The following is a 23,225-nucleotide window of genomic DNA, read 5'->3' as shown; positions in this document are numbered from 1 at the left end:
AAGGACATTTTCCAGCATCTAGAAAGGACTACTTTCAATAGAATTATATTGTAGCTGGTGAATATGAAATATCTCAGGTCTGCTGAGATATAGACATTAACATACTTCCCAGTTCGGTGCAGGGAAGACTAAGGAAAAGCTGACCGTGGGGCCAGCAAGCCAGACTGGAGATAATTAAGGGGGACAAAGCTGAGCGAGCAGTGTTGAATGAGTCCTAGGTGCTGGGAGAGTGAGATGTGGGAAGGAAGAGAGACTGAAAAACGGGCTGGCTGGGGACTAGAAAGTCCCAAAGAGAGCAAGGGGGTTGGTTGGTCATGGTTGGGGAAGGGGAACACTGAAGTAGAGATCCCCATGATTTGAGTTAGTCAGGCTCAGGCTTTCACCATTAATGAGATTATGTGCAATGGGGGCCCTTCGGCGTACACAGTTAAGGAAGAGGGTGTGAAGGGTGCGGTGGGAGGGATACAGATGTTGAAATTCCAAAGGTGGTGATTACAGAGGGCAGGGGTGAAAAATCTGATCTTTGAGTAGGAAAGAGAGGGGAGTGGAGGGAGAGAGGGTGTGTGTGTATGGGTGTGTGTGGTGATTCTGGGACTTATTTCTGAAACCAGCTGTGTGATCGTCGGAAACCTGCTGTGAGTGTAATCACTGAGCCTCTCAGGGCCTCTGTGTTCTCAAAAACAAAATGAAGATGAAGAAAGCTGAATTGTGTCTGCTTCTCAGTGGGGGCAATGTTGCTGTGTCAGTGGCATTTTGGAAATTTGCAGGGGGGTTTTATGTTGTTTCACTGTTTGCAAGGCAGGTTCCAGGTGTGTTAGATGCCCTACAGCTTCAAGACAGTTCTGCCAAACAGAGATTTGTCTGGTGTCCTTTATGACATTAGAATGACCCAGTGTGCACTTCTGAAGGATGTCATATTAAAATATTTCACCTCTTCTTAACCTTGTACTCAAGTTATTAATTCCGTGCACCATCTGTCTCTTTATTCTCTTATATTCTGAGGAGTATTTTCTGATCTTGTTTTTCTCCAAGTCTAAACATATTCATTACTAGTAGATATAAGCAGTTGACCTCCTCCTTATGTCTTTTAGTATCTAAGCACTAATTCATGTATTAAAATGATGCATAACCTTTGAATTATATTTCTTTATTTCTCCTAATATGCTGAAGGGCTTATGCACGTTCACACACTTGTCTTATTAAAATTATGTAGAGATAAATTATCTGAATTTCACTTCAGTATGGTAATGATGGAGTTGATAAAATGTGTATTATGTTGAGGGCAAGTCTGTTAAGGTTAAGGACCACTTAACTAGATGATCTCTGAGGTCTCTAACTTCTGACATCTCTAAAATACTGCGGCTTCATGAATATTATAATTTGAAGAAGTAGGTTTATCATACTGGGAAGTGTTAAAAACAGACAGCATCAGGATGGCTATTGGGAGGAAATCAGCCATTTCTTGTTAATATTATTCCTATTTGTAATGTGTGATGAAGATTGGGGCTCCAAAATTATGGTGAGATATTAAACACATTTTGCATAACTTTTATAATATTTGTTTACTCTAGAAGGTTTAGTTAATGTTGAAAAACAGAAATAAAGTAAGTCGCCAATAAAAACCAGTACCCAAAGATAGTTGCGTTAACATTTTGGTGCATGTTATTTTAGTCATTTTATTTCCTGTTGGTCTTTCAAAAGTGCCCATTGAATATGAAGCATGGTGGTTGGAGCACTGAGCTCATGGAGACAGAACGGACGCTGCTCTCCAGGACTTCACAACTTGTACTACAGCCAATTGTGTGATTGCTTCATTTCTCTGGACTCGAGGCACTCACAGTGTTGTTTCCTTTTTAAACCACATTCCTTATTTATTGAATATCTACCGTGTGGCATTTGGCTGTTTACATAAGTTATTTCCAATCCTCCTAACAGCCATGCCAGGTAGGTATTGTTTTCTTATTTTGCGGATAAGGAAAGGGAGGTTCAAAGAGGTTAGATGGTTTGCCCAAGGTTCTACATGCAGCAAGTGACAGGGTTGTTGGACTCAAGCCTACATTTGTTTCGCAACACTAATTTGAAAAGATATATGCACTCCTATATTCATTGCAGTGTCATTTACAGTAACTAAGTATAGAATCAACCCAAGTGCCCTTCTATAGATGAGAGGATAAGAAGATATGATATATATATAAACATGGAATATTACTTGGACATAAAAAAGAATAAAATCTTAACATTTGCAACAGCATGGATGGACCTAGAGGGTACTATGCTAAGTGAAATAAGTCAGACAGAGAAAGACAAATACCATGTGATTTCACTTATATGTGGAATCTAAAGAACAAAATAAATGAACAAACCAACTCTTAGATACAGAGAACAAACTAATGGTTGCCAGGTGAGATAGGAGTTGGGGAACTCAGTGAAAAAGGTGAAGGGATTAAGAAGTACAAATTTGTAGTTACAGAATAGTCACTGGGATGTAAAGTACAGCATAGGAAATATAGTTAATAATATTGCAATTATGTACGGTGCCAGGTGGTTACTAGAATTATTGGGGGGATCACTTCATAAGTTATATAAATATCTAGCTATGTTGTACACTCAAAACTAATATAATATTGAATGTCAATTGTAATTGAAAAGATTTTTTAAAGCCTGCATTTGTCCCTGTGGCACCAGACCCTTTCCGGATACGGAACTCATCAGAATTGGGGATGGTACCCAATGGCTGTGGTGGCCATTAGGAAAAGTAGAGAGGGTGTGAGGAGTGGGAACTCTACAGAGGAGGTTCTTGGGGCAGGAGAGGTACCTAGGTCAGGTGGGCTCAGCAAGCCTGTACTGTTGGACTGGTTGGATCCTTGAAGAGAGAAGTAGGAGTTGGACCTCAGTCCGGATGGGGCTAGAAGCTGGGACAGCAGAGGGTCTTGAATGGGAGACTGAAGGGCCTGGGGCCAGAATGAACCAGGCTGCTCTTGTACTGACTGCTTTTATGGTTTACAAAGAGATTTAAGAGAGAAGTTGGAGATGATGAGACCTGTTGAATTTATAATGTTTTTACATATTTTGGTGGATATTTGGATAAACTGATGGTTTGGGGACTAATGGCTGAATTGATTCTGCACATGCGCTCTGCATTGCAGTGATAACCTTTAAAAGAAAATGTTGTTCTGAAATAAATGATGGCTGAAAACAGTGGGTTGACATCATGTCTGGCCTGGGAAGCACAATTCCCCTATTTGAATGAAGGAAAATGACCATAAGCAAGACCAAATGGGCTTGTGGCATGGTGATTCCAAAAGGATGGAAGGTCCTGAACAAGGACCTTTAAGTATGTGTGGGGCCTTTAAGTCGTAGACTTGCTCAAATCCCCCAGGGGCATTTGAAGTGCAGAGAAGAGAGATGGAAACTGTTCTCAGACTCTTCCCTCACTTTACGTTTTTACTTCTTTTTGATAGATGTACATGTCCTTTCTTCCCCTTGATGAAAAGGCTACCGCTGACGCTTCCTCCTCTTGCGTGGCCTTTGTTCCATTGTCTCACCACCTCCTCTCCCTTCTTGTTTTTCAACTTTGTTGCACACACATATTCTGAATGCTTGCTGACCTTCCTTGCCTTGGACAAGAGCCCAGGCCAGGAGCCTGCGGGGAATCACTGAGGTTCTTGTCAGTTTCCCCTTGCCCTGCACGTATGTATTACCTTCTGCGGGGCGGATCCTGACCTGACTATAGCAGCCGACACTATGCTAGACACCCTGAATCTCAATAAATTTTTCTGAATGAGTGTATTACTCACTGGGAAAAGAGAACCCCTTCATGGGAGGACTTCCTCTTTAGGTATCTCTGGATCCAAAAAAATACAGATTTTTTTTTCTTTTTTCTGTAGACCTGTTTGATGCCTGGCTCAATATTGTAGGTTTTTAGTTGTTTTAAATTTGTAAGTGCTCTGTACAGAAAGCATTTATTAAAGACATGGGGGATTTCTGGCTTCTGGGCCAAATAAGGCTTGTAGTTTAATTCTGGCTAACCCTGAACAATATTCATAGATGTCACAGTTCTGAAAATGTCACCAGGATTTTTTGAAACATTGAGCAACAGTGCCCACAAGATGGGGATATTATTCCATGGGAGAAAACCCCACAAACCTGCCCTTTTTTCCTTGGTAAAATGGCACAGTGTGGGATTCCCCACTTTTCTGAGTGGGAAGATAGTGAATTTTTTAAAAATGTGAAAATGAGTAAAAATGATTTTATAAAATGATTATTATAATTTTTAAGTGCTTCAATATTTTGTGAAATTTGTTGACATTGACTACTTTCCCCATTCTGTAAGGGAGTTTGAATCTGTTTTTCTTAACAAACAAATATTTGTAGATGAATCAGACACCTGACCCTCAGTATACAAACTATGATTTATACATCCCAGATTTAAAGGAGGCGGTCTTAAGCATTGGCAAAAAACAGGAAATAGGCCTCTAACAGGTACAGGAGAAAAGGTTGGTGTAGCCTGTCAACAAGGAGTTATGTATGGCCTCATTGGTGGGTTGAGATATGTACACACGAAATGATTAGTGAACCAGGCAGTGTTATTTATAATCATACATGCATTTATTTTTAATCTCTACCATGTATATTCATTCCCAAAAGGATTTGTGTCTGTTTGTGTATGCGTATGTATAGTCAGAGTGTAAATCAGTTTATAATGAGGTCCCTTGTAAGAGAATTAGCTGGGAAGGGAGGAGGCAGGCGCCCGAGTCAGGCTGGAAGGCTTCCCAGAGCAGAAGCTCCCAGGATGGGGCTGAACTGTATGGAGAGGGGCCGGGGGCATTCTAGGTGAGGGAAGGCGCCTGAGCAAACTAGTGCATGCTCCAGAGGATGTGTATATTGTAATAGTGGTGTGATTGGACACCTGCCAATGTTTTTGACTGCCCAGCATCTGCGATCTCAGTCTGGTTTAGGGAATTCCTTACTTCCTGAGCTTTGCTGGGAGGCAGAGCTCTCCTCTCATTGACAAACGGGGCGGTATCTAGTGCTGCGGGCACAGGGGTGTGAACTGCATCATCTGCTGTGCCAGTGTCCCAGGACCACTCCAGGGCATGATTTGGGGCATTATTCCTGGCTGCCGGACATTTGGGGAGCCAGCCAGTAAGCTTTTAAAACAGCTCTTTTCTGTTTAATCAGAGTTGATGTCTGCAACTTGCAAACTGAAGACCTGATAGAAGTAGATACTCATCACTGGGCACTGTCCTCTGTGCCAGGAAAGTTCCATGTGTTTTATGGACATAAGCTCATTCAAGTCTCACCACAGCTCTGAAAAGAGCTAACATTGTTATTCCTCAATTCACAGGTGAAAAAATGGAGATTGAGATTCCGAGAAGTTTAGTATCTTGCCCAAGGTCATACAGGCAACAAGCTGAGAGCTGGGATGTGAGCCAGGCTTTCCTGACATGGAGACTGTGATGTTAACCTCTATGCTTGTCTCCCACTCTCTGAAGAGAGCAGATAATAAATATTAACTACTTGTATGTATTTTGGAGTACTTTATTATGAAAGCATTTTTCTCAGCACAGCCGAGGAAGGACCTAGTGCTCTTTCTTGAGTATCAAAAATAGGATTTGGCAGTTGTAGGTTGCCATTGGTTCGGATGTAGGATTAGAGGTGCGGTCTTCTTGCCCTGGGTCTGCTTTGCTTTGCTATCTTTGGTGCTGACAGTACATCCTGAAGATTATACCTGTTTAGAGGAGGGAGAATGGGAAGGGTGGAGGTGGGGGAGAAAGCAGCTTATCACAAGGACTCTGTCAGGAGCTCTTCTTGTCACATCATTAAGTTTTTATAACTCCTAGAATGATCTGTACCCAATTTATTTTGCCTGGAACAATTTATACCCAAATATCTGCATGGCTAGCACCACCTCCCTCCTTCATTCAAGTCTCTGCTCAAGTGTCTCATCAGAGAAGTCTTCTCTTCCAATTTCTAATAATCCAATCAACTTCTTCTCTCCCATTCTCTTAACCCACTAAATTTATTTTCATAGCACTTCTCACCACCTGACAGGTTACAAATATTTGTTTATTTTCTGTCTCCTTGCCACTGGAATGTAAGCTTCATGAGAGCAGGGACTTTGTTTTGTTCCCTGAAGAATCCCCAGCATTTAGAAGGTACCTGATACATAGTAGATGCTCAGTAAATTATTTTGAGTAAATGAATGAATGTGAGGAAACTGAGGCTCAAAGAATTTTAGATAACTTTTAGCCTTAGATCTCATGGAAAATGCAGAAACCATGTATCAAATTCTAGTCTATGTGAGTCCCAAAATCCTTCATGCTCCCCCCTTCACTAAGGTCCCTCTGTCTGGGAAAATGCCTGTATTTGTACACGACTGGAATAAGAGACATGTCATAGGATTTTTTTAGTTGGAAAAATAAAAGTCTTAAGTAACCAGTCCAACTTGCCTGTTTTACAAATGAGGAAATAACCATGATCCATTGAAGTTAGACGACTTGATCAAAGTAATGTAGCAATTTACTGATGGAGGAAGGACCAGAATCAAGATACCCAATTTCCCAGTTCAGTCCTGTCCCCCTGCACCCTGCTGCATTCGCTTCCTTCTAGATAAAGTGAGCCCCATTTTGATACAGAATTTAGATGTTAATCATTGGTGATTCGAAATACGGGGTCATGTTTTAGTGCCATATTATTGATGCAGTAAAGAAGAGACTGAGAACCAGACACCCACAGGGACCAGCAGGTAGCGTAACATCCAGGTAGCACTGGTGGAAACTATGGCAAACTGGGAGTATAGCCAACCCTTAACAATGTGCTGGTTGGGGCGCCAGCAATTGAAAATCCACTTATAACCTAAGTCAGTCCTCCTTATATGTGGATTCCCAACTGTGGGTGGGAAATAATCTCCCCTGTTCATAGGGCCCAGCCCCATGGCACCTACTGACTGCCTCATAAGAACATGTTAAGAAAAAAATGTGGGAAGCCATTCTAAAAATGTTTGAAACACCCTGCTGGGCAACTAGACATTTCTGCCAGCAGATCTAGCTTGAAGGTTCCCAGTTTGTGATGGCTCGAAATCTTGATATTCACAGCCCTGGTCTTTCCAAAGGAGTTAGTTTCAGAGGTGGGAATATGTTGGCACATATATGAAGTTGTATCACTGTGGTTAATTTCCCTCAGACTAGCCAAAGGATCAGTGCGTTAGGCTCTCAAAGTTCACAGAGGGAAAATAATTATCAATAAAAGAGTATTTATTGCCTGTCTTTATTACCCTGGTGATAAAGTTGGAGAGTAGTTTGTTTTCTCTGTCATAATACCATCTGTCCTAATGGAAGGTAGTTGGTTATGCTATTTACTGGCCAGGAATCAGAAACCTTTTTAGAGATTTGGTGCAGCAATTAACTACCTGTATGTCACTGGGCAAATCACCTTTTTTTTTTCTACTCTGCCACATTCACATTTCAATAATTAAAGGCTGAACTTTATGAGACCTAGGAAACTAAGGATGCAGAGGGTTTCATGTCTAACTTGAACCCAGTTCTTTGTCTTTAAAAAAACCCCACAGTATTAGAGAAAGAGATTGGATTGCTTGTATGTATCACTTATGTCTTTAAGCACATTGGTAATTACAGTGGATTTACAACCTTTCTTCTAATGGGCCAGCTGTGAAGCTCAGACAGGTTGACAGTGATTTGACTTAGTGATCGCTAGGTTCATTCCAGTTCTAACTCCATCATAACTTGAATGACCCTTTCTGAGGACATGTTTCAAAGCCTTTTATTACGTAGAGACTGAAGCATGGGGTCTGCAGCCACTTGGCCTGGGTGGTGTCCTGGCTTTCCTGGTCCTGTTGATTTCTTTCTCTGAGCCTCACTCTCCTCACCCTTAAACTGGGGATAATTGTGGTGACTACCTCATCTTGTGATCACTGTTCCTGGCAAATTATCAAATGCTCCTTTTATTTTTCTTATAATGCAGCAACTGTGTGGCATAGATAATGAAAATTTAATTAACGTTTACCTTTGAAATACAGCATGAGAATTTCCCCCCTTTCCTTGCAGATTCGGGGCTTTTAAATTTCTCTGTAGGAACTGAGATGTGTTGGAAATAAACATTGGCTGGGTTCGTGTGCCTCTGTGTTTGAATGGTACCAAGCGATTTAGGTGCAGAGGTAAAGACAAATGAATTGTGTGTGAGACGGGTGTGCGCTGTAGGTATGCTGATGTTAACTAAAGAGCTAACACTTGGCCATGTGTCTGGGTAGATGGGCCTGTGACCTGGTGCACAGTGGGACAGAAAGAAGGCTTGCCCAGATGGGTTTGCTATCACTCAGAGACCATCTGATGCAGGCGCTTGTGGATGGAAGTATGCGTTGCATGAGAAGATGCTTCCGTTGCTTTCACATGCTAATGCAAAGGGCATCTGCTCTGGAAGAAAGAAAGCACCTCTCCAGATCCATATTGGAGCGTCATTTAAGGCAAGAGGATGGCAGGAGACAAATTGCACTCACTTCAGAAAGAGAGTGCTGGTTTGCACTGAGTGTTCCAAGTTGCTGAGGAGTGGGCTCCGTGCCCCGATGGCCATTCAGACGGGGCGCCTGCGCTGCTGACAGAGCAGCCTGGCCTGGTCTGCTGCTCTTCCATCTTCTGCCATATTTGTATTCATGTGCAGTGCTCCCCACGTGAAAGCACAGCATCCTATTCCCCGGCTCTGCTTCTGTGACCTGCAGTTAAACCAAATTTTAAAAAATATTTTAAGGCCTTTGCATGGAATGCTAAGTATGCACAGTGGTATTTAATCACTTGGCATCTTGCCAGGAGCCTTCAGAAGAAGGTCTCGCCCCTCAGGGAGCAGCTGCCGGTGCAGGTTGTGGGAGGGGCTCTTGGGGGCAAGGCCTCAGCCTTCCGGGTGTGTGCCTGGCAGCACGGGACAGCGACGTCAGTGTCACCTGGGAAACAGGACACAGAAGACCTCTTGGTAGGCTGGAAATCAGCTCTGCCCAGCTGTCGGATTCTGAACAGAGCTTCAGGACAGTTGTTTCCTGGGTGAGCTGGTGGGCTGAGGCGGCTGGAGTGGGCTGAGGGTGGGGAACAGGACACTCTTCATGTTGTTTATTGTCTGGGAATCTTCGGAGGCAACAAATGAATGTCACCTTTTACCAGTTTAATCACAGTCAGATTCAGCTGTAAATCTCCTAAGAAGAGAACGTCTTGTTCTCTGGTCCCCTCGTTAGACAGCTGGGTAGCCTGGCGTGCAGGTGAGACGCCTGCCTGGGGGAGCCTGGGGAAGCTGGCCTAGAACCCAGGCCTCCTGATTCTCCCTCAGGCTCTGCTGACTGCCCGGCAAACAGCGGCCTCCACGTTTCCCCTTAGTTCTTCCTCCACTCACATCAAATTTGCTTTTCAACAAATGAATTTGTTGTTCAGCATCCTTGAATATTCAGGAACATTAATACGAATTTATCTTAAAAGTAAATTAAAGTTCTTTTTTAAAATTTTAATGTACTCCAATTTATTTTTCTTTTTTATTGAATTTATTGAGATGACCTTGGTTAGTAAAATTATATAGGTTTCAGGTGTACAATTGTATCATACATCGCCTGTATATTGTATTGTGTTCAGTACCCCAAGTAAGTCTCCTTCCATCACTGTTCATTCCCCCTTCCCCTCCTCTACCTCCCCTCCTCCCTTCCCTTGTAATCACCATACTGTTGTCTGTGTCTATGAGTTTTTCTTTTCTTTGCTTAATCCATCACCTTTTTCACCCAGCCTTGCAGCCCCCTCCCTTCTGACAGCGGTCAGTCTCTTCTCTGTTCCTATTTTGTTTGCTGGTTTATTTTGTTCATTAGATTGCGCATATGACTGAAATCATATGGTACTTGTTTCCTCCTACTGGCTTGTTTCACTTAGCACAGTGTTTCCTAGGTCCATTCTTTTTTATAGCTGAGTAGTATTCCATTGTGTAAATGCACCACAGCTTTTTTATCCACTCACCTACTGATGGGCACTTGGGCTGCTTCTAAATCTTGGTTATTGTATATAATGATGCAATAAACGTAGCGGTACGTAGAGTCTTTCAAATTAGCGTTTTGGGTTTAAATAGTTTTTATTTTTTATACTCACCCAAGGATATGTTTTTATTGATTTGAGACAGAGAGGAAGGGAGGAGGAGAGAGAGGGAGGGAAAGAGAGGTAGAGAGAGAGAGAAACATCTATCTGTTGCCTCTGGCATATGCTTCAACCAGGGATTGAACCTGCAACCTAGGTATGTGCCCTGACCAGGAATTGAACCCTTAATCTTTTGGTGCATGGGATGACACTCCAACTGAGCCACTGGGCCAGGGCTAAATAGAAGTTCTTTATAGCATTAATGTAGATTCACCGTTGTGGTTCTTTCATTACTTTTAAAGGGTTGTTTCCTTTGTCTCTTCCTCCTTTTCTTCTTGGTTCAGTTTTTATTTAATGTTCTTTTTAAAAAGAGAGCCATTGTTTTGCCTTTATGATGATTCTTTTTAAATTCCAAACACAACCCTCTTCCTCCTGGCCATGCAGATTCTTTTATCCTGTTTAAAGTTCTTTGTTTTCTGTGAGCTTGTTTTCACTCCCCTGTGAGTGCTCCAGTGACTTCTAAAATTATCCTCCCTCCAGGTAGTACCTCTGTCAAGAGCTCCTGATCTTGAATGTGTGTAGGAGACACCTGGGAATCTTGGGAAAATGCAGAGTGGGACTCAGTAGATGTGGGAAGGGATCTGAGATTCTTGCCTTTCAGCTCTACAGTGGTGGTGCTGGTCCTGGGAACACATTGTACCCAAAGGACCATTGATTAAGGCACAGAGGTAGAGACACATGAATTTTATGTAAGATAGTGTGAGCTGTGGGTATCCTGATGTCACCCAGGGGTCTGTGACTTATTTTGAATTCAGTAGGTCCAAAAAAGTGAACTCATTACATTTTAGGCCTGCCTTTTATTTTAATTGGACAGCCCTGTTGTAAAACAACAATTTACTGTCACGTTCAGAACCACTCAAGAAGATTTCCTGGCACCACCCAATTGTGCTCAGATTCTGTCAGTTATTTAATGAGTTGGGTGAAGTTTTCAATTACTATGAGTTATTGATTGGAAAATAACATAATTTATGTGAAGATACTACACTTGAATCCAGTTCAAGTCATAGTGCTTTTTGAGACAATTCTTTGGATTCTTACTGACCTATCAAACTGAATCTTAGGATCTTTACCATATGTCACCTATACATTGATGTCACCTATAAATATAAAACTCAAAATGTTTTTTTTTATTTATTTGTTTTTACCATGCCCTAGGGAATAATAAGAAATGGAAGGTGAGAAATTTCAGTATAAAATTTGCATTCCATGGCCTCAACCCTGCTGCCCACATAATTTCTCACTATGGTTTCTGGTTCAAAAATCATATACATTGCATATCATCATTAAAACCATCTGAGTAATTAATTTTTCAGTATTTAAAGCTTAAGGATTCTTTAACTTTAAAAGTTTTAAATTTAAACTTGAGATGCCTAAAGCAGTTGCTTTTCTAATTTTCTGTAGTCATAGACTGTTTCTCCAGCTTAAATGAATCTCCAGAGAACAAACAAATCAAGTCAAGCTGTTACGGTTGAGGGACCTAGAGGGGCCCTTCGCCACCCTACTCACCTTAATTTCTCCTTCATTGAAAAGTGCAGCCCTAAGGTGAAGTGGTGAATTAAATTAAAGCTTTATAGGTGAAAATCAGTGTGAACAGATTAGAGTCATATAGTTTTTAGATTTGGAAGAGACTTGAGGTAGTCCTCTTTTTTCATATGTATCTGTCGCCCTCACACTACGAACAGTAGAGCTAGAGACAGCTCAAATTCTTCCGTCTTCCAGTAGAATTTTCTTTTCTACACTATCTGGTGATAATAATCTAAGAAATACTCTTTCTTGGGACATTAGTATGCACTAAAAATGACGACGCACTTCAGGCGTGATGAAGAGCCTACTGGGGATAAGGTGAGGGGGTACATGTACTATGATTCATGGAGAGCAGCCAAAAGTGAGTGAGGTGAATGTTTTAGAAGGTAGCCAATAAATGTCAGTCTTTCTTTCCTCCTCTGTACTCACTCCATAGCTTATTGCAATTCACTGATTAGGGCTTGAAATGGCGAAATGAATTATGCAAAGCTATTTTTGCAGGAGGGGCTATCTTGCAGCCTAATGCAGTGCAGATGGAAAGATCCTCTTTTAATCATTGTTCTCACAATACTTGGAAGCTTTTTGAGGAATAAGCACTCAGAAGTGAAAGCGAATGGCCTTCAGCAGTAAATGAATTCCTTTTGCAGGGAGGAACTGAAATGTATTTATGATGCAGATGGCTGCCCTGTGTTTGAATGCTCACCCTTGTCATCTGAGATTCATACTTAAAAGCAAAATGTCTCTTGAAATAGTTGGGTTTTCGATGGTTCTACCGGAGAAATTACTTCTGCCCAGGCTGGCCCAACATGTATTATTATTCTTCAGAAATGGTGACAAGTATTTAAATGCCAATTCACTCCAATCATGAAAATATGTAAATTACCTCTCTCTCCCTCTCTATCTGTCTCTGATCCTTAGTTGCTACTGAAGAGACTGAATTAGTTAGCATCCCCTTACTTTTATTAGCATACTATTAATGCAAATGATCAGCAAAGGCTTTTTTTAAAAAAAAAACACACGGCAGAACCATGGGAAACAATAATAGTGCTCACTTCTTCGGTGAGGAAGAAAAACCATTTATGATTAGTTTCTAACTTTGATATCTGTGCCAAGGACCACCCACGAGGGCCTAAACAGGCACTTGTTTTTAAAATCAACATCAGCTTGGATGGTTCACTTGCAGAAGAAGAACCAATCCAATAAAGGCCCAAAGGGAAACTTTCAAAGCACAGATGATATGCTGTTACCTGCAGGTAGTTCTTCATGATTCAGGTGCTATTAAGAATGTGTACTCATAGGGTATATTTCTTTTTTTTTTGGGGGGGGGCGCATATATTTCTAAGGCACCTTTTTTGTAAAATATAGGAGGCAAAGTAAAGGAATGATATTCATTGGCCAATTCAAGGTATAACAAAGGACTGACTTAAAGCCATTCCCAGCAAAGGGGTTGATATAAAAAGGACACTGATTAATTCTTTATTTGCTCAGAGGAAATGGGCTTAAATTAGAAGAAAGTAAAGTTGAATCAAATAACAGGAAGACATTTCTGGCTCTGGAGAGAGCTTTATAAAATTAGAATGAGGTATAGCAAGGGCCTGGAATCTCCCTTCTGAACCTCCCCTCACTGTGCTGCAGACATTTTTTACCCTTACTGGCATCAGTGTCTGCCTCTGTTGAAGTGGAGGTGAGCACTGTAGGGCCTGCTATCTGTACCACTCACACAGCACGAAGCCAGTGCTGCCCTGTATTGTTATTTCCCAACAGGATTTATCTCCATTAGAATGTGGACTCTCAGGGACCAGAGGTGAAGACCTGTGCTTCTTTGGACCTTGGACATCAACACATGTAGTACCTTGCAATTAATGAGGAGTCAGTATTTGTTGAATGAATGTATGAATCACAACCTAGTTATCTGTTTATGCCAAGCTCCATGGCATCACTCCACCAAAACATTGCACTGCAATTCCAGTATTTTTTCCATTGTCCACTTTATTACTTGAAATGGAAACTATACTTCATTATGTGGATTAATTTGATTGTTAAACCATAACTACGATGATATCACAAAACAAAACTTACAGATTTTTGACCAACATCCATAATGAAGGAAGACTAAGGAATAAATATGGAGATTGTTGTTCGGTAAAACTTTCTATTCACAAAGCTATTGGTTTAAGAAATTAGCATTCCTGTATTCGATTGGTTGGTGTATACTTAAGAGTTTCACAGGTATTTCTTATAAAAGTTATGTATTTTACTTTATAGAACCAGTTTCAGCACATAACTAAGGTCCTTTATGAGATGGGATCCCTTAATCGTTGGCTCTCAAACGCTGGACTTAAAAAAAACATACAAAAGAAAACAAAGAACAGAAAAACATTTTTAGTCTTGGATCTTTACTGTAGAGTATCTGACAACCTGGGTCTTTCTGAAGACTTATCCTGCCAAGATAGTAAAGGAAATTAATCTTTGATGCCATCCTCCACCCTGTTACCACTGCTTTGGTGCCCACTGCATAAGAGGGGCCTTCTGCCCTGGGGGCACTGCATTCTCCCAGTCCTTTCACCTCCTTTTAGAACTTACTCAGACTCTGTTCTGGTTTCTAGAGGCTCCTTTCCCTTTTCAGTAGCCCATTGGCTAATATCTTCCGCAGTGTTAGCTTCCTAAGACAACATTTCTTTCTTCCATCTCTCTTTTCTGGTAAGGAGAAGGTTATGGGTACCAGACCTAGCTGGGGTGTGAGGTCCCACAAGTCTTGGCCAGTGTGGAATGTGGGGCTCAGGAAGGTTGCTCCAGCAGGTGCTCTATTGGGGGCAAAATATCAATCAGTTGATCAGCCTGAATTGTTTCTTTGGTAGGGAATGGGCAGAAAGGAGAATCCAGGCATGGAGCAATGGGAAACACAGAGGGGAGAGCAAGCGGGATGGCAGCGGAAGACTGGAGGTGGAAATCCTTGGGCTGGATATTGATTTAGCATCAGCTTTTGATAGAGTGCTAATAGCCCTCGCTGTGGCTGGGGAGGTCACTCTCAAGGCCATTAGCTTCATGTGGACTTCTTAGCCTGTTTCAATTCCCACATGGAATGGCATTTAGGATCCAAATGCCATATTGCTTTTGGTTACATGACAATTTTGCTGTCCCATGTAAGCAACAGGTAAACAGTAGGTTAGCATAAGCCTGGTGGTGAGCCTGAGACTCAGGGGTTCCTAAGATGAGCAGGATAGGAATTAAATGAGGAAAGTTACAGAAAGTTCCAGTTTGGGAGATTTAATCCTTCCAGAATTTGATGTGCTTGAAGGTCGCATTTACCAGAGCCCCATGTGTCCATAACTGTGCTAGAGTATGTGGTGATGCTAAGGAATAGCATTAGTTATGTTTTCTTATTAAAATTTGTTTTCTTTACCTTCTGCATTTCTTCCCTCACCCCACTGCAGGTTTCCATAATTTCTTTCCACATAACCCTGCCCATGCCTCATGGTCCCTGCCCTCTGAACCCTGGTCCTGTCCTCTGAGCAGTGACTTTTACCAAAACACACTTGTTTTTTGTGAGATTTTTATTTTGGTTTCTTTTTTCCTTCAAATGTTAAGCTTAAAGTCCTCGCCCCCAAACAGTATTTTACAATTGGAAATTGCCTTTAGTTTCCCTTGTTCTTTGTTCTATTTAGTGTATCTTTTAGGCTGCTTGCACTCCCATCTGTCTTGTGTTGGGTCAGCTCAGATTCTAACACATACTAAGAAAAGAGCAGCCTTAGATAATCTCATTTAAAAAGGAAAAATTGTCCGGTAATATTCACATATTCTACTTTGTAACTGACTTGCTGAAGACATTTAGAGGGAAACATTACGGGTGAATTGCTTCTGAGCCTGACTAAATTATTTGATTAGCTGGAAATTATTTCTCCACCCTCTCCATCTTCTTGGTAGAGCTGACTTTTTAGCACCTGGCTTATAAAATACTTCCTGAACTTCAGTACTTATCGGTGGGGCATTACAGTGTTTGAAGGGCTCTTGGAACTATCCATAAAATTATACTTTGCAGTCCACGAGAAGCAGCTTTCTTTTTTCCTCTCCAGGTATTTGTCATGCTGTTGTTGCTGTTTCCAATTGTTGTACTATTACAATTTACCAGCATTACTTTGAAATAATGTTTAAATATCCTCTCTCTTTTCATTGTGTAATGTAAACACAGATATCTTTTCACTTTTAATGTTTTCTTCCAATGTATACTTATGGTTTTCCTTTTGCTGGCTGGTGAAAGGTTGGTTTTATGCCTTGATAGCCCTGCTGAGATGTGAGATGATTTCTCTACTTATTGCAATAAATAATCACAAAGAACTAAGAAGAATTTTATAGTAATGTCCACATCTCTTCCATAATATCTCCATTTATTTAGCTTATTTGCCAGAGGAAATAAGTAAAACCAATATTATATCTAGTACTATTCCAAAATTAAGTTTTAAAACATTAATGTTTATTGTGTGTGATATCGACAAATATTTAGTCAGTACCCATGTGATGGCAAGCTTTATGAATCAATAACAACCTACTTCATGGACTGGAGGGGATATAAGTAAATTGTCATTGTTCAACTTGTATGCATTCAGACAGCTCCCAGAGTGAAATTCCTGGCCAACAGTTATACATCTATTCTGGATTCCAGATCTTGAAGTATATTGTTACATGTAGTATGTGAGAGAGTTGCACAATGGTGGAAATTTATCTGTTTGTATTAAGGTGTGTCTAAGGCATATTGGTAAACTGTAATAATGAGATTCCAAGCTAATAGAAAGCATGAGAGGGGACTTTTGAATAACAAGTTCAAGAATATCAGAGAAGGTGGGAAGACTGTTGGTTAGTGAATCTTTTCCTTCATTTCACCTCTGAAAATGTGTTGAGATCCCTTAGAAAGAACAGAGGAGTACAGATTTGAAACTGAAAAGGCAAAAAATTTGATTTGTCAGAAGCAATAAAAGTAAATAGACGAAAGGTTGACAAAAATTTAGGATGCTGATAACTACCTTTGAAGCCTGATGACTTTGTGAAACAAGAACCAGGCATATGCAATTGTGATGAGGAAGCTGGACTCCAGCTCAGGAAACAAGGGCCTTAATAATGGACCAGTGAGTGGGCTTCAGGCATACTCAGGAGGACTGAGAAACAGCAGGGAGAGAGAGGGATCCCAGGATGGGTTATAGAGGTAACCTCAAATTATTGGTCTGAACCTATGGAAATGATTGAGCGAGGGTTGAGGTGGGGGTGAGTTGGTAGCAGTGGCAGTGAGAGAGGAAGTGAAATTTTACTGAGGAAGGAATTGTGCACCACAGCAGGGCCTGAAGCGTGTTAGAGACGATGCTAAAGGAGAGGTCATGACCCAGAGGCCCATGCGGGACAGCTGTCTGGCCACTAGTTCAGTGAGGAACTGGAAAATCCCACCCGTACCTGGTCTTAGTGTCCTGTATAATCTGTCTCCTGATAAACATGTGAATAGCTTGGTTGAATAGACATCTCAGATAAGGCGCTCAGTATATAGTAGGCATCCCACAAATAGTTTAAAATTTGTTTTAGAGATTGAGTTGACAGGATGGAACCAGGGAATGTATCTTAACAAACTTTATACCAGTGTTTGTTTCTGACTTAACATTAGATACAGTCTGATATGAAATCAGTCCTTTCTTTTGTATGTTTCTACTCCATCATAAGTAAGTCTGCTAAGGAAACACTCAAGAGTTACAGAGGCATAGAACAATTCCCTATTAATGACCTTTTAGGGCTTCCTGATGATTGATTTCTTTACTGCCTACTTTTCATGTCCCTGTCTTATTCCTTTATAATTTTGTACAAGTAAACTAAAAAAAAAAAAAAAGGAGGTGGTTGTTTTCAGAGGTAGCAATAATTAGTTGAACAGTTCACAAGCATTGCTATGGCAAGTCATTTGCTGAACCCAGGGATGAAAAACACTTGCTCCAAGGAACACACAGTTTAGGGGTAGAGAGACAAGTGTGAGTATCTCAGCACAGGGTGTGGTGAAGGCTGTGGAGAGACTGAAGAAGGGAGGAAATGCCTTTATTTATTCCAAACCCCATGGAGAAAGGTACCGAGTTTTGAAATTAAGTAATGACATCTGGAAAACAGACCCAGCTGGGACCCAAGCTCAGAATGCAAAATAGCTGCTGGTGTCTAATCTCTAGGTGTCTAATCTCTAGGTAGCTCTCTAACTTACCTGAGCAAGAAATGAGAGTTTTGGAGATGAACTTGCAGGTATAGGGTGTCAGGTAGATACAAGTTATGGTGATAGATAGATATATCTTTTTAATGGTAGCAGTATGGTTCATTAAGCTCAGTGCAGGCTCTGGGGCTTGCCCATGGTGCTCTTGGTATATAAAACCCAGACGTTCTGCCAGTTCTTTTTGAGCAATGGCACCAGGAAATTGCCAGCTAAGTGGATGTTGTACACAAGCTCATCTGTCATCTTCACATGTCCAACAACTGCTGCCAGACTCAGCACCTTCTTCATCTGGAACTTGATTGTGGATTTCACTCCATGGACTTTGGCCACCATTGTGGATCAGCAAGGATGGGAACTTGACAGGCTTACTCAGGCCTGGGCCCAGGATTTGTGGGATCTGCCTGATCAGACACTCTGAAGCCAAAAAGTCTTCATACTTCTTGGCCAGCCTCTCACCCAGTTTCCTCTTCTTGTTGAGTTACTAAAGTGCCTTGATGTCCACGTGGGGGATATCCACAGCCTTGTGCTCCTCACAGTGCTCCTGCTCCCCAAGAACAAATACAGAGAACTTGGTGTGGGAAATGAACTTAAGCCTGATGGTGCCGGAGAAGCATTTGTCCTTTTGAGGTTTACAGATCAAGCTGATCTGCAGTTCCACCGTCCTCCAAAACTTCCAGAGCTTGCACTGTTTCCTACGCAGGACCACCTCATAGAAGGCGTCCCGGGAAACTTTGCTGCTAAGGTTCTTCGCGCCGCAAAAACCAGAAAAGAGTGGTGACAGATAGTTGACATGCATTTGCAAACTCAATCTGTGGTGCTCTGAACCAGTGTTTCAAGATCTTGCTATTTTAGGTCAAACTCCCACTTACAAATCCTTTCATCCTGGTCTTGGAAGATTTTAACATTAAGATTCCCTGGTTCCCATTTGGCTATTTGTTGTCTCCCCAACTGAAAAGGAAGAACTGCCTCATGAGAGAGATTTGGGGAACAAAGAAGATCTCACTTCTACTCAGAACTAGAGCTCTAAAGTAGGAGACCTATGTCTGGCCAGTGATAGCCCATAATTTCCCCTTTGTGTACCCTGTGTCTATACCTAAATGGGAAGGGAACGTTTCCAACGTGCTTGGCTCTCTCCTGACTCTCCTGCGTGCCTTTCTGTCTGTGCCTTCCCTTCTTTCTTGCTACTAGACTTGGGTGGTGCTCACTGCGTGTACGCCCATTCTTTCGGTGATTTCTCCTCTAATGCCCAGTGGTCAAAGCTGTCTCTCCACCGGGTCACTAATGGGCTGCTTCTGTCAGTTTCGCTGAGGCACCGTCGTGTTTCTAGAGAATAATCAGTTCATTTGCTCATTGCTTTGCTGTGTGTCAAAACTGGGTGGACACTTTGAAAGGCCACCGAGTGCTATGCAGATGTGAAGTGATTTTTTTTTAAAGAAAAAGAAAACGGAAAGAAATAATGAATAAATGTTACTGCTTCCTCCAAATGAAAGGGGTAATGTAGGCAAAAAGTCAAAGTCAGTTTACTTGAAGCATGAAAATTAACAATATATATTTTAACTATAGGATTGGGTTGGATAGAGGAGATGAAGAATCGTTTCTCTGGCTCCTGAAAACTGCCTGGGTGTGAGGAAAGGCCAGTGTGGCACTGCTCTCTAATCAGCTTCTTGCTGCCTTCAGGCATTGTCAGTGCTCTTTCTTCCCGGTTGTCAGAGCCACTTCTAATAATTACTGCTTTCAGCTAAACAATGGGAGGCATTCACTTGCAAGGGGGAAAAAGTGACTTGGGTCATTCATAGGCTGCAGCTCTTCATAGTCATTCAAATTTAGTGTATTCTGATGGACGGGGCCATTACTGAGTATTAATAGCTCTACCATCTCCTGATGGCAGTGATTACTTCTTTAATATCCCTGCCAAAATGAAAGAGAAAAATTCATGCTTTTTTTTTTTTCCTTTCTTTCAACATAGAAGTAATGTAGATGGAGAAGCAGGGTGAATTTTTAAGACATTTAAAAAATTTTAAACATCTTCAAAACAGGTTTTAAAAAACTGGTACATTTGAAGTTATGCTCCAGTGTGAACAAATCGTATTTTATAAAATGCATCGGGAAAGGTTTCTATGCATTTTAAAGAGGTGTGGTGTGATTGTTAAATGCATTTTTCTCTAGATAAGTGCAGTGGTCCTTTAAAAACATTAATTATAGACTGTCAGCAGGGTGACTTTGGTTTTTGCTATGTGAAGTACAGACCAGACAGATCAGAGCATCTGATGCAAGAAAGTAAATTCTACCCTATGTAGTCTGTTTGGTATAATAAGATGACCACTGAAGAAGAAATGCAGACACTCATCTTGGACCTACCATCACTTCATTGGATGTCTTTGGGGAAAGTTTAATCCTGGCGCCTCATTAGCTCACCTAGAAAATGATGGGTTGGTTTAAATCTCTAGGGTTCAATATCATTCTAAAGAGTACACGTCAATCAATATGACTTTATCTAAAATATACTTGGTTCTTATGGTTGATGATAAGTCATGATCTGAGTACGAACATTTTTTTCACATTAAAAACAGAACAAAACAAAACAAAAATAAACCTTACTTTTCAATCTTCATTTCCCAGCCCAGTAAATTCTTTTCCTGCATTGGAAATAAATGTAGGGCAAGGAGCATGGAAGGGACTGTATCTCTTTAAGAAAGGCTCCTGTAAGAAAACAAACAAGACCAAGTCAGCATCAAAGGACTTCAGGAAAGCAGACTTTGGGCCACAGAAATGCCTCTGGAAGAGACAGAACCAGGAGAGAGACTGGATATGAAGTGTAGCAACAGGCCTCTTGATAGGGTGGGTACATACAAAAAGCAGAGACTGGACCAGATAGTTCAAAGAAATGTCCTAGTTCCAAATAAATCTGCCTTGAGATGGTTATAAGAAGAGGTATGGATGACAAAGGAGCATTAAGGAGAATACACATTTTCAGATGCACTGGCCAAAAGGGGGAAGCTCAGAGAGAACGTCTTCCTCTTATACTGAATGGATAAAAGCAAATGATAAAAGATGTTGGCAAGGCAGGGGTTTTCAATGACGTTTTTATTCCTTCTCATTGTAGTATAAATTAAATATGGATATACAATTGGAATAAGTCCCAGTTTTGATGAAAGGCTGTAAAACTAAACTAAAATAAACAAAGAAGTAGGTCAGGAGTCACTAGGAAAGCATGTCTGTTTCTTTCAGTAAGGCTTTCTGGAGCGTTGCCCACAGAATTAAAAAGTGCTTTTTGAGATCCATTAGGTGTTGTTTTTGAGAAATCCTAGAGCAGTGGTTTTCAAAGTGTGGTCCAGGAACACCTAGGGGTCTTAAGACCCTTTCAGGGGTCTAGGAGATCAAAACTATTTTCATAGCAACACCAAGGCATTATTGGCCCTTTTCACTCTCATTCTCTCATGAGAATACAGTGGATTTGGCAGAGGCTACATGACATGCAATATGGCAAAAGATTGAATGCAGAAGCAGATGTGAGAATCCAGATGTCTTCTATTAAACCAGACATTAAAGACAGTTCCAAAAATGTGGAACAATGCTACTCATCTCACTATATATATGGAAAATACAGATTTTTTTTCAAAACAGGTTATTTTTGTTAAGATGTGGTTAGTATTAAATAAACTAGTATGTAATTTTTACATTTTAATATCTAATAGCATATATATCAGTAGATAACCTATATAAACAAAAGCTCTTTGAGGGTACTTTCAGTTTTTTAAGCATGTGGAGGAGTCCTGAGACCACCTGGCCAGTGTTGTTCAGCAATTGAGCATCGATCCACGATCCAGGAGATGGACGTTCTATTCCTGGTCAGGGCACATGCCTGGGTTGTGGGCTCGATCCCCAGCAGGGGCCATGCAGGAGGCAGCCGATCAATGACACTCTCTCATCACTGATGTTTCTGTCTCTCTCTCTCTTTCCTTTCCTCTTTCTGAAATAAATAAAAACACATTACAAAAGAAAAAAGAAAAAAAGAATAACTGTCCTAGAGAATAAGTAAATCTGAATCTTCGAAGAAGACACAGGTGGCCTTATTAAACTGTGGGAGGGACAGTTATATGTAGTTAGCAGTCATACAGATATTAGCAATGATGCTAACTTGAGTGTCCTCTCCATGGTTATCTATGAGGCACTTCCCGAGGAATTCTCACTTGATAACTCAACAAAGCAGTCAAGGCTATTGGTACCCTTCCCATTTACAGATAGGAGTTAGGATGAGAGAAGTTAAGTGATTTTCCAGAATCACAGAGGTAGTTAAGTAGAGCTGGAACCATTTGGTACTTACAACTCTCAGTCCCATGCCTCCATGTCATTTCGCCGACTGCATTGCTACTGGGATGACTCATCAGCCGGCTTGTGTTCTTCCAGTAGGCACAGTGTACTGCATGGCAACCTCCACCCCACCACCTTGTGAAGAGCATGGTGTCAGACCAGCTTACTGTTCTCTGTGACAAAGTAAATGGCAGGCATTCCTAATACCTTGAATAATATCAGTTCATTTGAAATTCACTGATCAGGTGAAAATATCACAGAAAAAATAGGAGAAAATATATTTGGGGAAAACAAAGCCCCCATTTTTAAAATTTTTTTTTTAATTTTTATAAACACAGTATGGGATTGTTCTAGCAAGATGAAAAAGAAAGAACATTTCCTGAATTAGGGTCTGTAAAGTTAGTGTTTTCTGGTGACTTTAGTGCCCACGGAAAATGGGCACTGTGATGTATTAGAAGGCTAGTTGCACCAGATCATGGCTCGCACAGTTAGCTAGGGAGCAACTTCTTTTAGGGGATGGTGTCTAGTTTTGTCGTGGTAGTTGTCAAAGAGGAGGAATGACAGTGTTGGAAGAGTGGCCATGGGATTAGCACATAGGATTCTGGAGGGGGGGGTGAGGGAGAAAGAATGTAGAACAATCTTTTGCCAGTAAGTCAATTGGTAGTTGCCTGTGTGTCTTCGATTTCAGCACCATGTGTTGGCTTGGATCTTTTGGAAATATAAAATATTTCTGCTCTGCACTTTATTATGTGTAGCAGATGTTGCTTTATGTTCTTGAACCCAATTTGCAGAATGAACATGGTATCATATAACATACTTCTAAACACAGAAGAGAGGAAACTAGTTAACTGGCCTCTTACCAGGACAGTTTTAAGAAGGCCCAGACTTTTAGCCATTGCCTGTCTGGAGTTCAAAAGCAGAGAATATTCTGAGAAGAAAAGACGTGACATGACATGTTTATTGATGTAAATCATAATTAAAGAATGTTCAGT

At 41.1% G+C, this 23,225-nt stretch overlaps 1 protein-coding gene and 1 pseudogene across 2 annotated transcripts in view; one reads left to right on the top strand and one right to left on the bottom strand.

Annotated features, from left to right (window-relative positions):
* ARHGAP18 (Rho GTPase activating protein 18) overlaps positions 1-23,225 on the top strand; it is a 159,414-nt gene that overhangs the window by 78,001 nt on the left and 58,188 nt on the right. The window lies entirely within an intron of this gene.
* Positions 18,034-18,718, bottom strand: LOC107530922 (large ribosomal subunit protein uL1 pseudogene; annotated as a pseudogene).

Source organism: Miniopterus natalensis, chromosome 5 (assembly GCF_054644295.1).
Source record: "Miniopterus natalensis isolate mMinNat1 chromosome 5, mMinNat1.hap1, whole genome shotgun sequence".
Taxonomy (NCBI): Eukaryota; Metazoa; Chordata; class Mammalia; order Chiroptera; family Miniopteridae; genus Miniopterus; species Miniopterus natalensis.
This window is presented reverse-complemented; position numbering and strand designations above follow the sequence as displayed.